General features: G+C 55.3%; 1 protein-coding gene across 1 annotated transcript in view; it reads right to left on the bottom strand.

Annotated features, from left to right (window-relative positions):
- ST3GAL1 (ST3 beta-galactoside alpha-2,3-sialyltransferase 1) overlaps nt 1-13,524 on the bottom strand; it is a 92,192-nt gene extending 78,668 nt beyond the window's left edge. The window contains exon 1 of the mRNA XM_049633456.1: nt 13,150-13,524. The gene's annotated coding sequence lies outside the window, so the exon portion shown is untranslated. The remainder of the gene's footprint in view (nt 1-13,149) is intronic.
- Nucleotides 13,525-20,064: the final 6,540 nt, after the last annotated feature.

The raw sequence follows: 20,064 nt of genomic DNA, 5'->3' as shown, positions 1-20,064 counted from the left end.
CTGGGCCGGCTCCAGGGTAGAGGAGTTGAGCGGCCCCTTCCTGAGGCAGCCGTGTCTGCCCTCTCGCGGCCCAGGGGCTGAGGAAGCCGGCCCCGGCCTGGCGGGCTGGCAGGAAGGGCACTGTACCCGGCAGGAAGTACACACGCTTGTCCTGGGAGGGCTGTCCTCTCATGCGTCCCCTCCCCCTCTGACAGGGCTTCAGCTGGGGGCGGTTTCTCCGACCGAGTGGATTTCTGAATTCGGAGGCCAGGCGCTGGTCTGGCAGCTTCGGGGAGACGTTATGATTACCGACAGCGAATGGATGGATGTGGACATGAGGCCAGCAGCGGGCTAAGCAGCCTGTGTGCATGATTTCATTCGGTCTGCGCAGCAGTCCTCTGGTGGCCGGGGGCAGGCTGACCCCCATTTCAAAGATGTGGAAACTGACGCTCTGAGGTCGTTTGCCCAAGGCCGCAGGTTAGGCAAGGGGCAGAGGTGCAATTCAAAGTCAGGGTCACCTCGTACACAGACCCGTCTCCTCGCCTTCTGGCCCAGCTGGGCTCTAGAAGGTCGTCTCCCCACCTCACACCCCACAGATATGTAAGTTGGGGGGGGTGCTGGGGCGGCTCACTGGCCTGCACCTCCGCTCTGGGCTCCCTAACATCATCGGTGGCTCCCAGCTCTGCAGCGGCTTCAGCTTCTGGTTCCCAGCACCGAATGCAGTCTGTTCTCCAAGCCCAGAGAAATAAAGACGTGGGAACTTCTCACCCGAGGCAAACACCCCAAACACGGCTGGCCGTCACCCCCGCGAGCACCTGGCTGCTCCCTCCCATCCGCCACGAGCCTCAGTCTGTTGGTTTTCCAACAACGCAGGTCTGGCTACGCCTCTTTCTAGAAGCAGGTAAAGAAACCTCGGTCGTACCTCACTATGAAAAACTGAAGGTTGCTCAGAACCCCCAAACCGCAACCTTGCCATTTTCCTTACAACCCGCTTCCTCAAAGCACACGAAGGGAGGGGGTGCCCTGCTTCCGTCTCAGGGTTCCTCCATGAAGTCCCCTGGGCCCTGGCTCTCTCCACCCTCACTGCCACTGTCACCAGATCCCACGGTCTTCAAGCTTGAAGACTGTCTGTTCTCTGGGGCTTTCCCCCATGCCCCCTCCTCTCTTGTTCTGTCGAGCCCAACTCCCAGCCAGGAAGATGGGTGGTGCGGCCACAGAGCACCAGTGGGAAGACTGAGGCTCGGACATGGAAGTCACCTGCCCCAGTCTCAGAGATGACAAACGGTGTCCCCCACACTCTGCCCCGGAGCCCGTGTTCTCCTGGCCCTCGCCGCCCCCTCCGGCCCCAGGCCTTCCCGGAGGTGTCCCCTCGGCCTTCCTCGCTGGGGAACCTGAATTCGCCTTCAGAGCAGGGAGACCGACGCTGGAGGCCTAGCAGCCTCCTCTGGGCCTCCCGGCTTCTCTGTACTGCCCAGAATCGCGCTCAGATCTAGGAGGGATTGTGAAATAAGATGCCTGTGTCTGTTTTCCAGGCAATCGCAGCCTAATTAGGGAGGCACAACTATGTACTTTTGAACAACAGTTTGTGGACGAGGGGAAAGAAGGAGGGCGGGGTGGGGGGGAGGGAGAAAGAAAAAGGGAAGGAAGTGAAGAAAGCAAAGTTGTGCTGACCATGGAAACCTTGAGCCAGAGGACAGGGCTGGCGTCACTCAGAGTCTGTCCGAGCTGAATGTGACCTGGAGTGCCACCATTAACCGTCCTATTTATAGCCCTTTGAAATATGGCTTAGTGAAGTGGGGGGGAGGGGGGAGGCTTTGTTCTTTTGGCCTCTTATCTGATTCTTCAGAATAAAAGGAAGGGAAGGGAGGTGGGGGGCAGGTTGGCAGGGGTGTGTGAGTGCGGGTGGTCAGACCAGACACACTGGACCCAGGAAACGTCTGCCACGTGGGTGTGTCACAGCAGGATCTGGCGACGCGAGATGGGGGGGGGTGTGTAACGGCTCCCCCCAACCCCGCTCGACTCAACCTGGGGGACCTCAGGCCCAACGGCCAACTTTAATGAACCTCAGCTTTCCCAACTGTCAAAACACTGATAACTATAATGACCGCAGAGCCCTGGTTAGAACGTTAAATGAGCCCGAAATGTCCAGAACGCGGTATTTCCTGAGCAGAAACTCCGGAGGGATAAAAGGGCAGACGGCCGCCAGAATCCACAAAATGCAACCCAGCCTTGCTCAGAGGGAGGTCTACAGGAGCCCGTGGGCAGGGGTGGTCTGGGAGGCTGCGGTGTAAGCACTGTGCCAACAGAGCAGCAGAGAGGGCTTGGTGCAGGGGGTCACGTAGGAGACCCGGCCGCTGGGGTCCCTGGCTGCTGGCCTGGGGAGGACAAGGGAGGCTCGCTCTCTAGGACACCCCGAGCTTCCCAAGTCAGGCAGAAACCCAGCGGTAAAGGCAGGACTTGGCAGCTGTGAACTGCGGGCTGGCTTCTCGCCCCGGCTTTGCCCGCTAACGGGCTGAGGAATCACACAGGTTGGCCCTCTGTCTGCTTAGCTGTAAAGTAGGGGGCAGGGAATATCTAAATGTCACGTCAAAGTCTTAGGTGCCTCCAGGGTCCAGTGCCACCCCCAAGCTTCATAAGCCCAGACCACTTCTCAGCCTTAAATTCGGACAGCCCCAGAGCTGCACCCTATCACCTCCTCCAGGAAGCCCTCCACGGCTGGAAGGTCTGTGTGGCAAAGAGCTTCCTAATCCACAGAGGTGACCAGAGAGCAAAGGGTCACTGCGTGGGGCACGGATCTCGCCTATCGCTAGTGGTGTTCAAGCAGACGCAGAACCACCACAGGGGAGAGTGGAAGGGAGGAAACAATTCCCGGGACACCGTGCAAGGGGTTTCTACACTTGAACAGGGATCATGACGACCAAAGCACACACTTAGCAAGCACTTGGAGTGGGCACTCTGCAGGGCACCGTTCTAAACACTAAGTGCCAACTCATTTAGTGCTCGTTTAGTACCTACTGGGAGGTGGGTACTATTCCCCATATTTTATCGATGAAGAATGGAGACACAGAGAGGTTAGGCAACTCGCTCAAGGTCACACAGCTAAGACGCGGCAGAGCCAGTATTTTTATTGAGCGAATCAATGAATGACTCAGTAGATGAATAATTGAAATCTTGGAATAGGGGAAGGTTAAACAAGGGCACTGCTAAGCCTCTTTGCAAATGCTGGCATTTTACAGTTCCTTCTTGTTTCATGCTCTATAAACGTGCAACGTCTGTAATGTGTTATCATTCAATCTACTCAAACACACCTTCCTCCCCCACCCACCCCCCTGGCTCCGGATCCCGTCACAGCTTCTGACACTGTGGCTCCTGCTCAGAGAAAAGGAGAAACCTCCTTTACTTCACCCCAGGGCAGATTCCCAACATGTGGAGATATTCTGCTGTTCAAAGCTGTGTCCGGGGCCAGTAAATTTTTTCACCTTCTTCGGACGTTTGGCCTGGTAGAGACATCAGTTTAGTTTTTATGATCCTAGAGTTCACAGATCGTTTTTGCTTAGTTCAGTTTGTTCCCTGTCATAGGTAGAGACAGAAAAACTAGCAGGAGACAGAAAAACTACATCGGAACCAATTCTTCAAACCACTCTGAAAGGCGTGATTTTCATTGGAAATTTCTGGTAGGTGGGGGAGCACGACCTCGCTGGCTTCTAATCTCCCTTTTTCATTTTACTTTCCTTTTTTTGCCGGAAGACTGAGGTCCCAAAACTAAGATTTTGCTTTAGCAACAACCAGGAATACCCCCCACAAGGACATTCTTGTTTGTGGCCGCTCATACGTTTCCCAAGCAAAGGTCTTTATTCATCAGACTCTCCACCAGGTGGTAGGATTAACGGTGTTTTCGAGGCAGGAGAACAACAGCAGACCTTTCTCTCCATTGTGAAGATGTTATTAAAAGGGAATTTTCCAGTGTTGCAACAGCAACTTCTACTAATCATTTTACTTGGAGCAGGTCGCTCAAAGACACCTGCCTGGGGAGCTGGGTGGGTCTGCATGCCTGGTGACAAGCTTCATATTAAGCCTTCCTGCTGCTCACAGCCCTGTCTCCGACCCCCGCGGGCTCCCAGACCTTCCTCAATCCCCAGGCACCATGGGGATCTCAGAATTCGATGTATGAGTACAACCCGAAGGAAGGGTGCTTGCCATCAGCAACACAGGGTCCGACACGGAGGCAGAAAAATCCGGCAAGCCTATCAAGGTTAGCTCAATAAACCCATCCAGCCGGCACCAAATGGTGAAGCAGGGAAAAAGCCTTGGAGCCCCACCCGTCGGGACACAGCGTGCAGAGGACAATCAGGACCGCCCTCCCGCCAAAGAAGAGGCTACAGAACCTGGGTCCCTTTGCCGTGGCCGTTGGGTGGGATGGCACGCAGCCTGGGTGGGCTTGGGGACAGATGTCCAGTGCGATGTGTTCTATATCTGCACCTCTGAGGGAGTCTATTTCTACCCTTGCCGGCCCCCCGATGTAGAGACACCAGATGATCCTGGGAATTACATAACATGAGGCCTGAGATCTCGGGCTTAGGGCAGAAACGGAGCAGTTAGGAATTGCCACTTTTCTAGCTGTGGGACTTCGGGCAAGCGGCTTCACTTCACTGAGCCTCAGTTTCCACATCTGTAAAACGGGAGTAGGGGGGAAATACAAGCAGTGACCTTACGGGGCTGCTATAAAGACTAGGAAAGCAGTATCAAAGGAAGGGTCAAGTCGCTGACCAGGTCACCCGACTCGTCTGTACCATTCAAGGTGGGAGGGGCGGGGGTGGGGGCCGTGAGCGATGGGCTGAGTTAGATGAGTGAGGGGGCAGCCAGGCCACTGTCTGGTGCTGTTGTGTGTCGGAGGCGTGGGCTTATGCCTTCCCAGGAGCGACCCACTTTGCACGTCGGTAACTGCGGGCACATGGGAGATCTGCCTGCAGAGACCGTGTGACCTTGGGTAAGTCACTTCCTCTGCAACCTGGGCAGGACCCTAATCCCAGGGTAGCAGCTAGAGGAACTGCAATGGAGCCCAAATAAGGTCAGGGCTGCAGATGCCCATGGCTGTGAACGCAGAGGTCAGGGGTTTCAAGAGGTATTTCAGCTCCCACACCGCTAGCAACTCTCTTTGCCCGTTACCGCAATAGCACAATAAAGAAAGGGAGGGGGAACGAGGCCCCGCAGCACCGGGCCAAGCGATTCGAGGGATTTATTTTGGGCTCCAGTCTAGTCTTCCAAGGAAAGAGGTTTTCTTTTCTTCTTTCCTTTTCTTTTCTTTCCACTGAGCCTTTTATTTCTGAAAAGGTAAATGCCCAATTAGATGGATTTTCGTCTTTCATGTGGAGTTGTTGTAGGCTTTTTGAGCATGAAACAATATTTTGGAGTCATTCCACCCTCTCAGTTAGAGAAGAAGCTGGGTTTGCTTTGGGTTTTTTTTCGTTGTTGTTGTTTTTTTTTGTTTTTCGGTTGGGTTTTTCTCAAGAGCCCTCTGCTAAGTAAATATTCATGAAGGGAATTTTTAGCCACTCTGGTCTGTTAGTTCAATGTGGACTCAAACGGATTTTTTTTTTTTTAATGTAGCAAAATCTATCACAATGATATCCATTTGGGTTTGATTTCTTTTTTGAAGGTCGCTGGTGGAATTAAAAAAAAAAAAGATTTTTTTTTTTTTTTTTTTTTTTGCATACCCAAATGCGGACCTACCAAAAGTCATTAGCAATCTCTTTTTTAATTCCACCAAATAATTTGGAACGAATGTCCTTTCCTGCTCACCTCTGAATGACTGAGGCTGTTTAACTTGTTATTTTTTATTCTCTTAAGGGCTCCAGAATCAGACTTGGTTAGAGAACTTCCACATATTTCACAGGAGAAAAAAATATGTACACACATACACATACGCAGAGTCAGAAGAACATCCCCGGATGTTTTTGGAAGGAAAAAACTTTTTTTTTTTAATTTTTTTTTTAATGTTTATTTATTTTTGATACAGAGAGAGACAGAGCATGAATGGGGGAGGGTCAGAGAGAGGGAGACACAGAATTTGAAACAGGCTCCAGGCTCTGAGCTGTCAGCACAGAGCCCGACACGGGGCTCGAACTCACGGACCACGAGATCATGACCTGATCCGAAGTCGGCCGCTTAACCGACTGAGCCACCCAGGTGCCCCGAAGGAAAAAACTTTTAAGATAAAAACATGCAAAGAGTATTATCTGAATATCACATAGGCTAAAAGGACAGGAGGAATCACCACCAACCCCAAAACCACACGTCTGAACCCTGACCCTTGTGCACAAAAGCCAACATTTGTTGAGCGACTCTTTGATTTTTCACATCAACTCTACGGAGTATCATCCCCATGACAGAAGAGGAAACTGAGACCCAGACAAGGTAAGTAACATGATCCTTGAGAAATAAGTGATAAGCCTCAGACCAAAACCTTAATTCTGAGGCTACTCTGCTTCTTTCAAAGATGCTACTGAAGTCCCAAAGGCCTTCATAATAATATCTTGCACTTTAAAAAAAAAAAAAAGTATATTTATTCTTGAGAGAGAGAGAAAGAGAACAGGAAACAGAGAGAAGGAGACCGAGAATCTGAAGCGGGGTCTGGGACACGGGGCTCGCACTCACGAACCTTGGGATCGTGATAAGCCGAAGTCGGGTGCTTAACCCACTTAAGCCACCCAGGTGCCCCAATGGTATCTTACACTTGATTCTTTTATCTTACTAGGGGAATAGAGAACAAGGGTTAAAAGTCCGGCTTCCCCCAGAGGTAGGGCCTGGAGTAAGGGAGTTTCCCTCCTGCCTCCGGCTTCTGTCCTTTGGGAATCCTGTGACCACCCCCCCGCCCCCGGCTGCTGCAGAATCAAATGAGAAGGCAGGTGAGTGCCAGATCACCCTCCAGGGCGGTCCTGCTCCTGAGAGGCCCCAGTAAGGAACTCTCTGGGCTCTGGCTGCTGGCTGGGCTCAGCTCCTGGTGCCCCAAGGATTGTGGAAGGCAGGCAGGACTCAGCAAGAGAGCAGCGTTATCTCCCAGGCTCTTCCCTGCCAGGTTGAGGAGAGAGGCTTTCTTCAGAGGCTTCTAGCAGCTGCTATGCCCCACTCCCAGGGCCCCTCACCCATCCCTCCGTCTGCCTCTTGGGGGGCGAGGGGGGTGGGTAGGAGATGGTGGGGGGGGGACGGTAACTGGGCTCAGGTAAACCCTCCACTCAGTTTGTGAGTGCGTGTTTGCTACTGGGACCCAGAATCCTTCTCTGTTCAAAATACCTGCCGCTGTACTGGGCACACCCCTAAGTGCTTTACTAAAAAGCAGGTGTTACTCTATTTATTATCAATAAGGCAAGCTCACGGCCTCCTGCTGGGGGCACCTCCCAATTGTCCCACGCAGGGTGGGAATTCTAGATGGCCATCTACCAGTCGAGGAAACGGGAGACTCCAAGAGGTTCGGTGATGGACCTAAGTCCTCGGCCAGGAACCCGGTGGTATGGGATAAGGACCAGGAACTAGGAGTCCTGAATCCTAGGCCAGGGGTTGCCCTGCCTGGATCCACTTGACTCTGTAAGAAACATCCTGACACCAAAGTCCTGTCTCTAACACTCGTCCCAGCGTGAACCCCGACAGACCGAGTCCACGTGGCGTGTGTTCAACTTGACGCAGGTCGCACCTGTCGCTGAGCCTGTCAGGCCACGCAGGAAGGGCTCAGGGCACGGCACACCCCCACCCGTGCACTTCCCCACCGCCCTCCCCCCACCCCACCCCATATTCCAGCTCCTGGTAATTCCCCATGCCAAGCCCTAGGGATAAAAATACTTTCAAAGTTTTGTTTTTTGTTTTTTGTTTTTTTTTTCACAACCCACAGGAATGAGAAAAGCACGCTGTACCTGTAACCTCATCGTTTGGCCTTGCTTCTTCCAGTGGGGGCTATTAACAAACTGTTTAACATCAACACCGGCCTCGTACGTCAAGTGTTTTTCCATGAGCTTTCCAGAACTTTCCGCCTTCAGTCAACTCCTTTATTTCCCAAGTGCTCTGTTTGAATCCGGTGCCTCCAGAAAGCAGCACCTCCTGTGCTCACCCGCCCGCACAGGCTCTCAGCTGGGGCATCAGGCACTCTTCCGTGCAGGATCGTTAATCCTCACCGTGCGTCCTGAGATAACCCACCTGCATTTGAACCCTAGCCCCCGAGGTGCAGGGCCTGCCTCAGCTCACACAATTAGATGTGGTCATGTGCCTGAAAACCTGGGCACTGTCCCCCACCTGCCTGCCATGCCTTTTAAAACCCCCTCTCTCGACGCAGCCATGTAATTCTGCCATCAAGTTTAAGGACAAGGACGAAAAATAAAGCACAAAATTGTATTTTCTTGAAGCGAAAGCAAAGCAGCTACTTTCTATTTGACAGGCCATCACTGCAGCGCCCGTAACCCTTGGAAGATCTCAATTCAGGGACCTGCGTTCTGGCTGCGCGGCAATGATGAATCCCACCCAAGCAAACCAGAAATCGACACCTACTGCAGGAACGGGGCCACATCACTGAAGCCCTGAAATCCCAGTTCCCTCACCTCTGCAGAACCACGCAGAACAGACGTACATCCGGCCTGTTATTTTATTTTACTTCACTTTTCTTGGGCTCACTAGCCGCACACCATGTTAATTAGATACCAGTTCTAGGCAGGTAAGAAACTACCTTCGCTCTCCTGCGTCGTGACTTCCCTGGTTATTCGGGCTTTGGATCCCCAGTGAATTCTTCCCTGTGGGTCCCGCAAAGCACAGGAATCCACTCCCTTCTCTGTCCCAGCCCTCCCTCGGCACATGCGTGCTCCCACCCCGTGCAAACCATAATGCGACAAACTCTTCAAGTGCACCCGTGCGCCTCCCCGCCACGCGGTGACCTCTGGGGGGATGGTACCAAGGGTCAATCAGAGTTCTTACAACTCTCTATTTCCAGCATCTTGCATGGTGAGTAGAACACAGGTAAGTTCCTAATAAATGTTGGAACAACGGAAATCAAAACAATCCGCCCAACAAGACCCAAGAAACCGTCAAACCTCAGGCTTCCCAAGGAATGTTGGGTTTCCAAGAGGGAAACAAGGACTTCAGTGTAGGGAAAAGAATGAGGGTAGGGGGAAGGGAAAACACAGGGCACTCACCTATTTGGAGTTTATGAGACCAACTGGTGTTCTAGATCAGCTCTGTCACTCAGGGTCCCCTGATTTCCCCTCTGGGCTTCAGTATTTTTGAATTAATATGAAAATATTGAACAAAATGACTTCTATGAACATTTTCAGCTCGAGTGGGAACCCTATTGGCCCTGGTGAAGTCACCAATGTCCCTGTTTGCAATACACATCATCGGGGCTCCCCCAAAATGCCACCTCGGCTCTGCTCAGTTTCAGACCCCGGAGTCTGAAACTTCTGGGGCGTCTCTCAATGTCCGGTGCTGAGAATTGCTGACGAATGACTTCACCAAGCAGGCGTGGGCTCTGGGAGTCTGGAGCACTCGCAGTGAGTAAGGAGGCGTCATTGCACGGGGTGGCCCTGTTGTCTGTGATGCCAGGAATGCCCGGAAAGTTCTGAGGACGGTGCTGGAGCAAAAAACGAGTAGGGCACAGGCTGTCTTCATGAAGAAAGCCTTTAACGGCCCCAAGGCCATGTCAGCAGAACTCCAAGCCTCTCATTTTGCAGAGAGTGAAACTGAGACCAGAGCCTGGAACAGACGGGTGCCAAATTACAAAGCAATTGCGCACTGGCTCCGGGACTTCCTCTGGGGCCCAAGGTTGGGGCTCCTGTGCCCAAATGAGAGAAGAGCGCTCTCAGAGCCTTGGGTCTGCAAGGGGGGAGCGAAGGTTACACGTGTGGTCCACAACTTAACAAAGGGCATGTGAGCCTTATTCTAGAATTCTCTGTGACCAGGCCAGCTCTTCCACGGGAGGGTGGTGCTTGTCCTTTGTGTATATAGGATTTATTGGGAAGCGGGATAAGGAGATCACTGGTGGATTTGTTTTACTTTACTTTGGTTGCTTTTCATGGTGTGGGAGGGAGCCTGGGGAGAGGGTTAAGGTCTAGATCCCGTAAGGCAAAGCCCTGTCCAAATATAACTCCTCTGAGTCAGCAGCTTGCCACACACAGCAAGGGACTCAAGCTAGGTGAGCTGACCAGGAGGTTCAAAGGCACCCCTTCCTGGGGGCGGAGGGTGCTGCTGAGGACTTGCCCCCAGGAGATATCCTGGCCTAGGGGTTGCTTGGTGCAGAGGGGAGACAGAGCCCCTCACATCCCTGAGGCTCCAGGATCTGCAAGGACCCCTCCCTGCCAGGCCCAAAGACGGACCCGCCCCACCATACCTAGGGGACCAAAGGCTCCAGACAGCCGATTCTGTGGAAGTCCCTGACGTCAGAGGGTTGCTGGTATGTCCAGCTGGGGGAATGCCTAGCCTGCCCCCAGAAAGGGAACACAGGCCTGAGGTCAGCAAGCGGGCTACTCAGAGCCACACTGAGCAGAATCCACACCCCCTAAAAAAAAAAAAAAAAAAAAAAAACCCTCTGCCATTTCTTCTGGCAACACTTCCTGTTTTCTCCATCAGCCAAAGGCTCAAGAGGCCTCCGCAGGCCTGCCCACCCAGTGAGGTGAGGGGAAGATCCTGCTCCGGCCCAGGCCCTCGCCTTGCCCCGGTGGTAAAGCCTGGACTGGCAAAATGCAGGGACAGTACATTGCCAGGCTTGTGGAGGTGTTCAAAGGCAGAGGAAGGGGCCCCCTACTCATTCTGTTATTTATTTGTTCAGCAAAACTAAATATTTTGGAAGATGGGATTCCTCTCCCCGGACTTTGAGCCACCGTATGTGGATATGCATATGTAGTGTGAATGTGTGAATGTGTATATCCACACGTGCACACGTATTCGCACAATTTTATGTAACTCTGTGCAACACATTTGTAAAGTAACAGCGATGACCCCATTTTACAGATATGAAAACTGAGATTCTGGGAGTTCCAAGTCTCAGGCTCGAAGGTCAGAGACGGAGATGATGAAAGACCTGGGATCTACGGGGAGGGTGGGAGTGTGCTGGAATGGTGAACTCTGGTCGATCTTTCCAGCCAACTGCGGGATTTCAGAAAACAGCCAGGCCATGGCTTTGGGGGAAGGAAGAAGAGGTGCAGGAAGGTACCTCCAAGGAGCCCAGGCAAGGCGCCCTCACTGGCGCCCCTTCCCCACCTCGGACACAAGCAGCAGTCTCCGTAGCAGCCTGCAGGGGGCAGTGCGCCTTGCCTTTTGCGAACCGCCTGGGCGCCCTTACGCAGCTCCAGGGAAGGAACACCAGGCGGCTCCGCCCTCAGCTTCTAAAACAGCCCAGTTTTGAACCCGGCGCGTAGTAGGTGCTCAAGGCACGCCTAGAGGCCGAAAGGCCTTGGTTAGGGGGATGAACGTAAATTCGGTGGTAGAAATGGGGAGGAGAAGGCGAGAAGGGGACATTCCGGCCCCTGCCAGCGCATTTCCATCTAGAGGCCTTTTCAAACAGCCTTAGTCCCTACTGTGTGTCAGGCGCGGTGGCTACCGCTCCTGGACAACCTCGTTCTCTGCTAATCTCCTTCTCCCCCCACTCCTCCACCCTCCCCCTCCCCCCAGCCAAACACACACGCTCAGCCTTAGCGGCGGTGGGTGCTCGCTGTCTCCCTAGGGGACATCTCGGCCCAAATCCGCGTGGCGAGGGGACCCGCGAGGGTGGTGAGCCAGAAGGAGCCAGGAGTCCCTAGAGGTGGGGCACGTGAGAGCCAGGCGGATGCCTGATGCGGCCCCTCGGCCAAGTGGTCGCTGCCCTCAGGGACGAAGCCGGTTCCCTCTTCGGGACACACAGAGCCCGTGAGACGCAGTGACCCGCCCAGCCCCCACCACTCGCGCACTTCTGGGCGCGCACGTGTCCGCCCGCCGAGCGCCCCCACCGAGCCCTGCGAGTGGCAGGCGCTGGCCGAGACCTTCCGGTAGCAGGCTGGAAGGACTCCGGGCTCCAGCCGCCGATCGGAACCCAGACGCTGCAGACGCCCGTCCCCAGAGACCGGGCCGCGGGGCACGTTGAAGGCAGCCCGGGCGCAGCCTCAACCCCCATCTCAAGTTCAGCCGCGCTTCCTCCCGCAAGGTCACGCTCAAACACACTCAGGCTCAGTGAAAAGGAGGAGCTCAAAGTTGCGCCACGGTCCGGATTCCGAATCTAGCCGTAGCCCCATCCGGGCGCTCCGCCCCAGGGTCACCGCTGCCCTGGCCCTGCGCTCTCCCAAACGGCGGCCCCTGCCCCGCGCAGGTCACACGCCCACGAGACGCAGACAAGTTGCTAACTTTTGTCAGATTTTTTCGCTGCAGCTGCGGCGCCTAACGGGGTTGGGGCGGACTCCGGAGTTTCGAGTTGCCACCCGCGCCACCCCCGCCACGCTTCCCTGCGCCCACCCAATACCTCCCTGCCCACCACGCCACGTCCAGCTGCCGCGTCCCGGGCGCCAACTTCTCGGTCGTCTCCGGAGTAACGTGGGCCGGCGGCGTCCCCGGGGGCGACGGCCAACTCCCGGATGTGCCCCTGCTCGCAGCGGATTTGGACGCTCGATCCGTACACTGTCCCGCCGCAGCTCGACCGGATCACCGGCGGCCTCCGCGGGCCCCCGCGCCCCTCGCTCCACTCGAAAGCCCCGGAGCCAGCCACCCCGAGGGGACTCATCCCACCGGCGGCCCCGCTGGCCGCTTCGCCCTCTGGCGGCCCGGACCAGGGAGATTCCAGCCTGGCGCCGGTGCAATGTCACTGGGGCCACCCCGGGGACCGCTGCCCCAGACCTGGCGCAGGCTCCCCGCTGAGGTCCCAGCAGCTCTTCCAATAACGGCAAAAGATCCCGGAGCCCCGGCCTCCTCCCGGACCTCCTCCCTCCCCCGAAGACCCCGGTGACGCCGTGGCTAAGGAAGGGGGGGTCTCCCTACGCGTGTCTTCCCCTGGGCGCCCGGGGTCTACAGTCCCACTTCCACTGTCAAGCCCTCCTAGACCCCTCCCGACCACTTCTGTTCCCGGCTCCGGGCAACCGCCCCTCCACTTGGAGAACACACTCGAAACTGCCCCAACTCCGGCGGACGCAGCCCCCCGCTCACCCCGGCCGCGCTGGGCTCGGCGCGCTCACTCACCGCAGCCGGAGACACGCTGGAGTTTCCGCGGCTCTGGAGATGAGGGGCTCCGGGGAGACTAAAGGGGGGGTTGTCCCGAACACTGGCCCCCTTCCCGGCTCACATCGCGCCGTCCTCCTCTCCCTCCTCCTCCTCGCCCTCCCTGTCCTCCTCTTTCTCCTCCCTCTGGTCTTTGTCTTTGCAAAGTGTCGAAACTGTCTGGCATAGTGGAGCTCCGCCGGCGGAGGCTGGAGCCGGGGAAGCGGGGAGGCGGGGTGAGGACGGGAGCGGTCTCGGGAACACCTTCCCCCGGGTGTAACGGGAGGGGCCGGCGGGCGGCCGGGGAGGGGCCGCTTCCCTGGCCGGCCGGGGCCGGGAGCGGGGCGCGCCGGAGCGGGGCGGGCGCCTGGGCTGCGCGCGGCCCTCCCCTTCCTCCGCCCAGTGCCCGCCCCCCGGGCCCGCTCCCCCCCCTCCCCCCTCCTCCCGCGCCCCCTCCGCCCGCTCTGGGCTCGGCTTTCGGCTCGCTCGGGGCTTCCTGCGAGCTCCGGAGCCACGTGGACCGCAGCCGGCTCGGCGGAGGCCAGGCTGGGGAGACGCCGGAGGCGGCGCGGGGACCGGATCGCCGCCCCGGGAGGGCTCTGCGGGGACAGCTCCGCGACACTCCGCGCCGCCGCCGCCCACGGGCTGGAAAGACTAGGGAAGAATCGCCCGGAGACCCGTGGGGTCAACCCCGGGGAGGAGGCGACGGGCGCCCGCCCAGAGGACGTGGCGGTGTCCTGAAGAGCCCAAGTCGGCCGCACCGTAGCACAGAAGGGGCCGGCCGACACCCTGTTGGTGACCGGGCAAAGCCATGGAGTTCCTTTAAGGGCGCGGGACTCGAGGTGGGATTTAGGGAGGGGGAGGGGAGGAGCGCGGCGGGGCTGGGGCCCTGGTAAGGCCCGAGCCTGGGCCCCGTTCCGAGCCGCAGAGCGGCCACCGCGGCGCGGTCCCCGCCCCGGCTCGCCTGCCCGCCGCAGTTTTTTCCTCCCAGATGCGGAGGCTGCACCGCGGTCCAGGGCAGGGTGAGCGCCAGGCAGCGGGACGCCAGGCAGGGGCAGGTCCCACGGCGACCTGGGACTGGGGCTTCTGGGACCGGACCCCCTGGGGGACTCAGGTTTGTGGGGGTTTTGCCGTTTCTCCTTTATAGGGAAGTGAGGTCAGTGGAGACTTCTTGCTCAGTGACGGACTTGACAGTCTTAGAGACTAAATGCTGGACGTCAGGTTTAAGAGGCATTAAAAACGTGTGATTGTACAGCTTTTATCCCCTTACAGGGATTTCGCCTCTTTTGTAACTTCTCTGAGCAATGCTCAGAGGACAGAGGCACAGCGTGGCCTAAGGGGCGCTTAATTCTTCTGGCTTCCATTTCTTCCCTTGGAGAGGTCAGCCTTTTGCAGTGGAGATAGCTCCCTAGCACGTCATTCATCAGAGTGTGCTTCAGACCAGGGGCTGGATGGGACTTAATGCTTCCAGTCTTGTCTTGCACCTAGTGGATATGTGATCATAGGCTGGTTACAGAATCTAAGCTTAGGTAGCCCTGTGCCTCAGTTTCCTCTTCTGTGAAAATGGGACTGATTGCTGTCTATCCCATAAGGTTGTTCTAATAAACGAGTGAATCCATCCATGTTGAACCGTTACAACTAAGCTTATCATATAGTAAGGACCCAGTGAAAGTTGGCTTTCATGGATGCTGGGCCCTCTGGCGTGGGCCCCTACTCACAATGGGGGGGGGGGGAGGATGGGTAAAGGGTGGTCCAGGAGACTTTTCAGCCTTGGAGGAGGAAAAGGGAGCTATTCAGAGCATAGAGAAGTAGAAAAGGAGCAGGTTGAAAAACAGGAGGGGAGAGAGTGCGAAAATTCACCACTAGAAAATTAAAGAATTAGTAATTAAGACTGCACCATTTTATCCTAGGTGAATCTGGAAAGACGACCAGATTCAGACCAGCAAGTAAGTGGCCCCCAAACATCCAGCTGCTGGTTCTCCTTTGCAGCCAAGAACCAAAGACAGCTCTTAATTTCAGCCCTAGGTCCTTGGCAGTTCCTGCCGGTGACTCCACAGTAAAATGGAAATTCTTAATTAAGTGACTCTATGGTGAAGCATGCATAAATCACCACCTTATCTAGAAAAAGATTTCCATCAGCTGCACCTTTTCCCGGTCTCGGTCTCGGAGGGGTTAACCCGGCCAGGCTTTTTCTCGCCCGCCTCAGTTGTGTTGCAATGTTATTTCTTACCAGGTGACAGACAGGGCCTCTCCCCCTCTCGGGTTTGTCCTCTATTCCATGGAGGCAGCACTTGCGAGGCCCTCGGACCTTTCGGGGAGCCCACATCCTCCGGGGCTATGTGTCAGGGGTGTGTGTGAGGGCATTCCTCGTTGTCATCCCGAGTGTCTCCTAACATGCCCTGCCTAGTACAGCCGCCATAGTCATTACTGGGAGTGTCTGCACAGTGAGTCCCCCCAGGGAGCCCTGACATTGATTTAATGCTCACCCCCCTCCCGCCCCCGTATGTTCAGAGCAACTGCAAAGCTCTGGTAATAATGGTGAAGGAAATTGATTTCATCCTCTCCCCGCCCCCTTTCTTCACACATCAGAAAGGAGGGATCCTAATGGGCCCTGATGCTATCTGGGTGATTGGGCAGAAAAGGGCAGCCCGGCTTGTCAGCGGTGAGTTCAGAGCTGCTGGGCACGTGGCCGTTTGTTTTGGGCAGGGTTTTACTTACCACGGTTTTGGGGCCCCAACTTCCCTTAAGATAAAAAGAGGTAATAGGGGGATGTACTGACAGAAGCCGGAAGGAGAGACACAGCCAGGCTTCCTGGCTCTGGCTCTGTCCCTCTTTCCCTCCCTCCGCTTTCTCTCCCTGCTCTTGCCCCCTCTCTGCTCTGTTCCATCCCTGCCCACGGTCTCCTTCTGCTAAGTCCTAGGGTCTGCCCTGAAATGTTCCTGGTGTCTGCGGCCCCAGCCCCTGTACGGCGGGGCAGCTGTCAAAACAGTCCTTCTTGTTTCACAGTTTCACTTTCCACTGTTCCTCTATTCCGGATTTTAGTTTTTCCAGAAGAGGAATCTGACTGGCAGGCTTCACCGGGTCCTGGGTCAACAACCCAGCGGTGAATGGGCTGCCCAGGCAGCAAGTGCCCACCTGAAGAGTAAGCACGTGGAAGGAGAGCTACACGTTTTGCATTATGGGGACTGCAGGACGCATAACGCTTAAGCCCCCTTCCAGTTCTGAGAATCTTGGGGGCATTTGAGTCAGCAGAACTATTCCGCAGGATCACACGCTTTACACTATTCACACATGTTAGACCCAACATCCATGCTAAGGCAGCTGATTAATCTTGTCCAGTCATGACTGCACTAATCTCTTTGCCAGAATTTGGCTCAGGAATACGTAGATTTAATCCCTGTTTGCATCAAGAAGACAAAGAAATATATTTGTGTTTTCTAGGAAAAGAGTCCTTAAGAGTAAGGCCTGGGAAGCTTCTCTTTATTTCCAACTGGACGTGAACACGAAGGTATTTTTAGCTGAAGTTTCTCTGGACGACATCTTGTACCCATGAGGGGAGACAAACTGAAGCTAAGTAGATCCAGAGCCCTGATCACACCGTACCTGAAGCCTACTTCTAGACTTTCTGTTGTATTAGAACAGGTATTTTGTTTAAGCCACTTTAGGTCATGGTTCTGTTACTTGCTGCCAGATGCTTGAGAACGATACACAGCTACATGTAGCCAGGTTCCTTTTTCCCCAAAGTCCCTTCACTGCCCCCAAGGCATTCCCAAGCTCAAAACCCTTAAATCTTCAATGGCTGCCATTGTCTAAGGATGCCAATCCAAACTTCTGAGCCTAGAGATCCAGAGGTCTAATGCAAGGCCTGGGATGAGGGAACTCTGCTTCTTAGCACTGATCACTGTATCCTCAGAGCTTTTGCTGTTCTGGGCTGCAGGACCCTTAAAGAACCATGCCTCCTACACATCGTAGACACTGGGTCCAGCCCTCCTGGATGCTACCATAACAAATTATCACGAGCCGGGGGCCCCACACAGCAGACATGTATTTTCTCACAGCTCAGGAAGCCAGAAGTGTGAAATCAAAGTTTCCACTGGATTGGCTCCTTTTGGGAGGTCTGAGCGAGAATCTGGCCTGTGCCTTTCTCCCAGCTTCTGGTGGCTCTTGGCAATCTTCGGCCTTCCTTGGCTTGTAGATGATCCCTTCACATGGCTCTGTGTGTGTGTGTGTGTGTGTGCGCACGCGCGCACGCCTCCTCCTTTTGTAAGGACAGCAGTCACTGGATACTTGGGGCCCACTTTAATTCACCACATACTATGCTAAATGCTGGGGACGTGGAGGTGGGCACAACACGGTCCCCGCCCACCAGGAGCCCACAGTTTGGCAGGGGACTGACCATGCTTGGGATTTTACCACGTTGGGGCAGCGCTGTGACAGGCTGACAGGTGGGTGTCGTGAGGTCACTTAGAGGATGTTGGTTCACAAACCCGGGAGCATTTGGAGTGTAGTCTGAAACTGACCGCACGCACAGAAGACAGGGAGAGACCGAAGGGAGAGGCGGGTCACTCCACGTTGGTAAGTGGCAGGTTGAATAAGCAAGAGAACTTACTTACAAGCCTGATCTTGAGTGCCTCACGATGAATAGATACCTGAACCCACCTTCTAGAATCTTAAAAGTTTAGAGAGAGGCCTTTGTGAGGTTCGGTCATATACGCCGTCGAGGTGGTCTCCACAACACCTGTCCCTGAAGACGGCTCCCTCTGTGGGAACAGGGTGTGGGAGAGACTGCATGTACATTCCCAGGACAGGGGAGGGGGAGAAGGCCCTCCACTTCCCCGGGGTCAGCTCTCGGGTCAGCCAGCAGTCACGTCTTCCTGATGACCTCCTCCACCGGAGGGCAGCTCCTGGGGGACAGGTGTCCTGGGATCTCAGGGAGAACTAGGTGAGAGCAGGGGGGTGGGTGCGGTGTGCAGGAGGCGTGAGCCCATCCGGTTCACTTACCACCTGCTAAGCCGGGTGGAGCAGACTGTGGACTTCGCTCTGGATGCTGGCAGAGGCGCCGAGACTTCACACACCGGGCAGAGGCAACGGGGACGCGGTGACATTTGCATGCTGGCCAGACCACTCCCGCAGCCTCGGGAGGCCGGCGCTGGGGTGTCCAGACTGGAGGCCATGTTCGTTCCGGGAATCCAGCAGAGGCCAGGGGTCTGACCTGAGGAAGGAGCAGAAGTGAGACATCTGGGCAGGCATCACCCATCTTTCATGGCGAAGCCGGCAGAAGCATGATAGGTTGACAGAAAAACCTTTGATCCCCGAAGGCCTCACAACGGGTTCAGGGTGGGTAACATCTTCCCTCAGATCCCTTGTTTTATGAGGGAGAACGTTTAACCATGCTCAGCCCGGTTTCTTGAAGGTACCATAGTGAGATTGTTTTTATTAAAAAAAAAAAAGTGTCTAACGTTTGTTTATTTTTGAGAGCAAGCGAGACAGAGTGCAAGTGGGGGAGGGGCAGACGGAGAGGGAGACGCAGAATCCGAAGCAGGCTCCAGGTCCTGAGCTGTCAGCACAGAGCCGGACACGGGGCTCGAACTCACGGACCGTGAGATCATGACCTGAGCTGAAGTTGGACGCTTAACCGACTGAGCCACCCAGGCGCCCTGAGATTTATTTTTTATTATTATTTGTAACCCAACTGCAAAAATAATTGACACTCAGTGGATGGTGACCGTCTCTAAACTACAGCACCTCGGACTGTAAGGAAGGAGAAAGGAACCGTTTTCACATGTCCCATTTCGGTTTTTTGCGGGACTTTTCATTTGCCGCTGACTCTGGTTACCAACCCTGCGTAACACAACATCCACAAAACTAGAGGCATGAGACGGCCGTTCCTGCCTGCGTTTGATCTTGGGTTCTGGGGGTGAGGAATTTGGATGGAACCCCCCCCCCCCCCAGGGGGGGCTTATCTCTGCCCCACGTGTCTGGGAAGCTGAGAGTACCTTGAATGGCTGAGGCTGGAGTCCGGAGGCTTCTTCACTCGTGGGTCTGGGATCGGGGATGAGTTGACTTTAAGACGAAACTCAGTCCGCCAGAGCACCTCCACGTGGCCATAGAGGCGAGATGTTGAGACGGGGAGCATCCCAGGGGAACCGGGTAGAAGCCCTATGCCCTTTATGACCTCGCTTCCGAAGTAACATAGCCTCATCTTTGTGCTCTGTGCTCCCCGTCACGAGCCCGTGCAGACACAAGGGAGGGGATGGGGTGCAGGCGGTGGCAGGCTGCAGGCTGTAGTATGTTCGGGACTGGGTTGCAGGACTAGATTCACAGACAACGGGTGGTGGGGGGGACCTGGTGTGGATGAGGTCACCTGGGGATGTTGTAGAAAATGAAGAGGGACAAGGTCGGAGCCCTGAGGACGTGGTGATGGTCAATAAATGGTTATGGAATAAATCAATCTTTCAAGAACGTAACTATAGGTAATTCCCCCCCAGCCCCCACCCCGCCCAAGTCAGCGGCTCTTCATTCTGGCCTCAAGCAGGAGAAGGATCATGGCTACGTCTCCAGTTACCTCCTGGAGCCAGACAAGGAACCCGTAAGGGCCATTTCCCCAAGTTCACTGCCTACAAGGATGACTCCAGGAGGCTTATTCTAAGCTCAGATTCCCGGGTCCTACTCCCAGAGACTCGAAATTCACTTGCCTTGCGGTGGGGTCCAGGAATCGGCCTTTTGAAACAGCTTCCTTCCGTAATGGAGCTACAAGGACGCGTGGACAGCACCCCGCTCAGCCGCTCAACCATAAATTCCAAAGGGACCAGGGGCAAAGTCTTCCTGATAGGATGTTCTGGCCCCGAGTCCCGGCTCTTGCGACTTTGCAGCCACCTGACTTTGGACAGTTTCCTT

The sequence above is a fragment of the Panthera uncia genome, chromosome F2 (genome assembly GCF_023721935.1).
Source record: "Panthera uncia isolate 11264 chromosome F2, Puncia_PCG_1.0, whole genome shotgun sequence".
Taxonomy (NCBI): domain Eukaryota; kingdom Metazoa; phylum Chordata; class Mammalia; order Carnivora; family Felidae; genus Panthera; species Panthera uncia.
The sequence above is the reverse complement of the archived record's forward strand: the minus strand, read 5'-3'. Positions and strand labels throughout refer to the sequence as shown.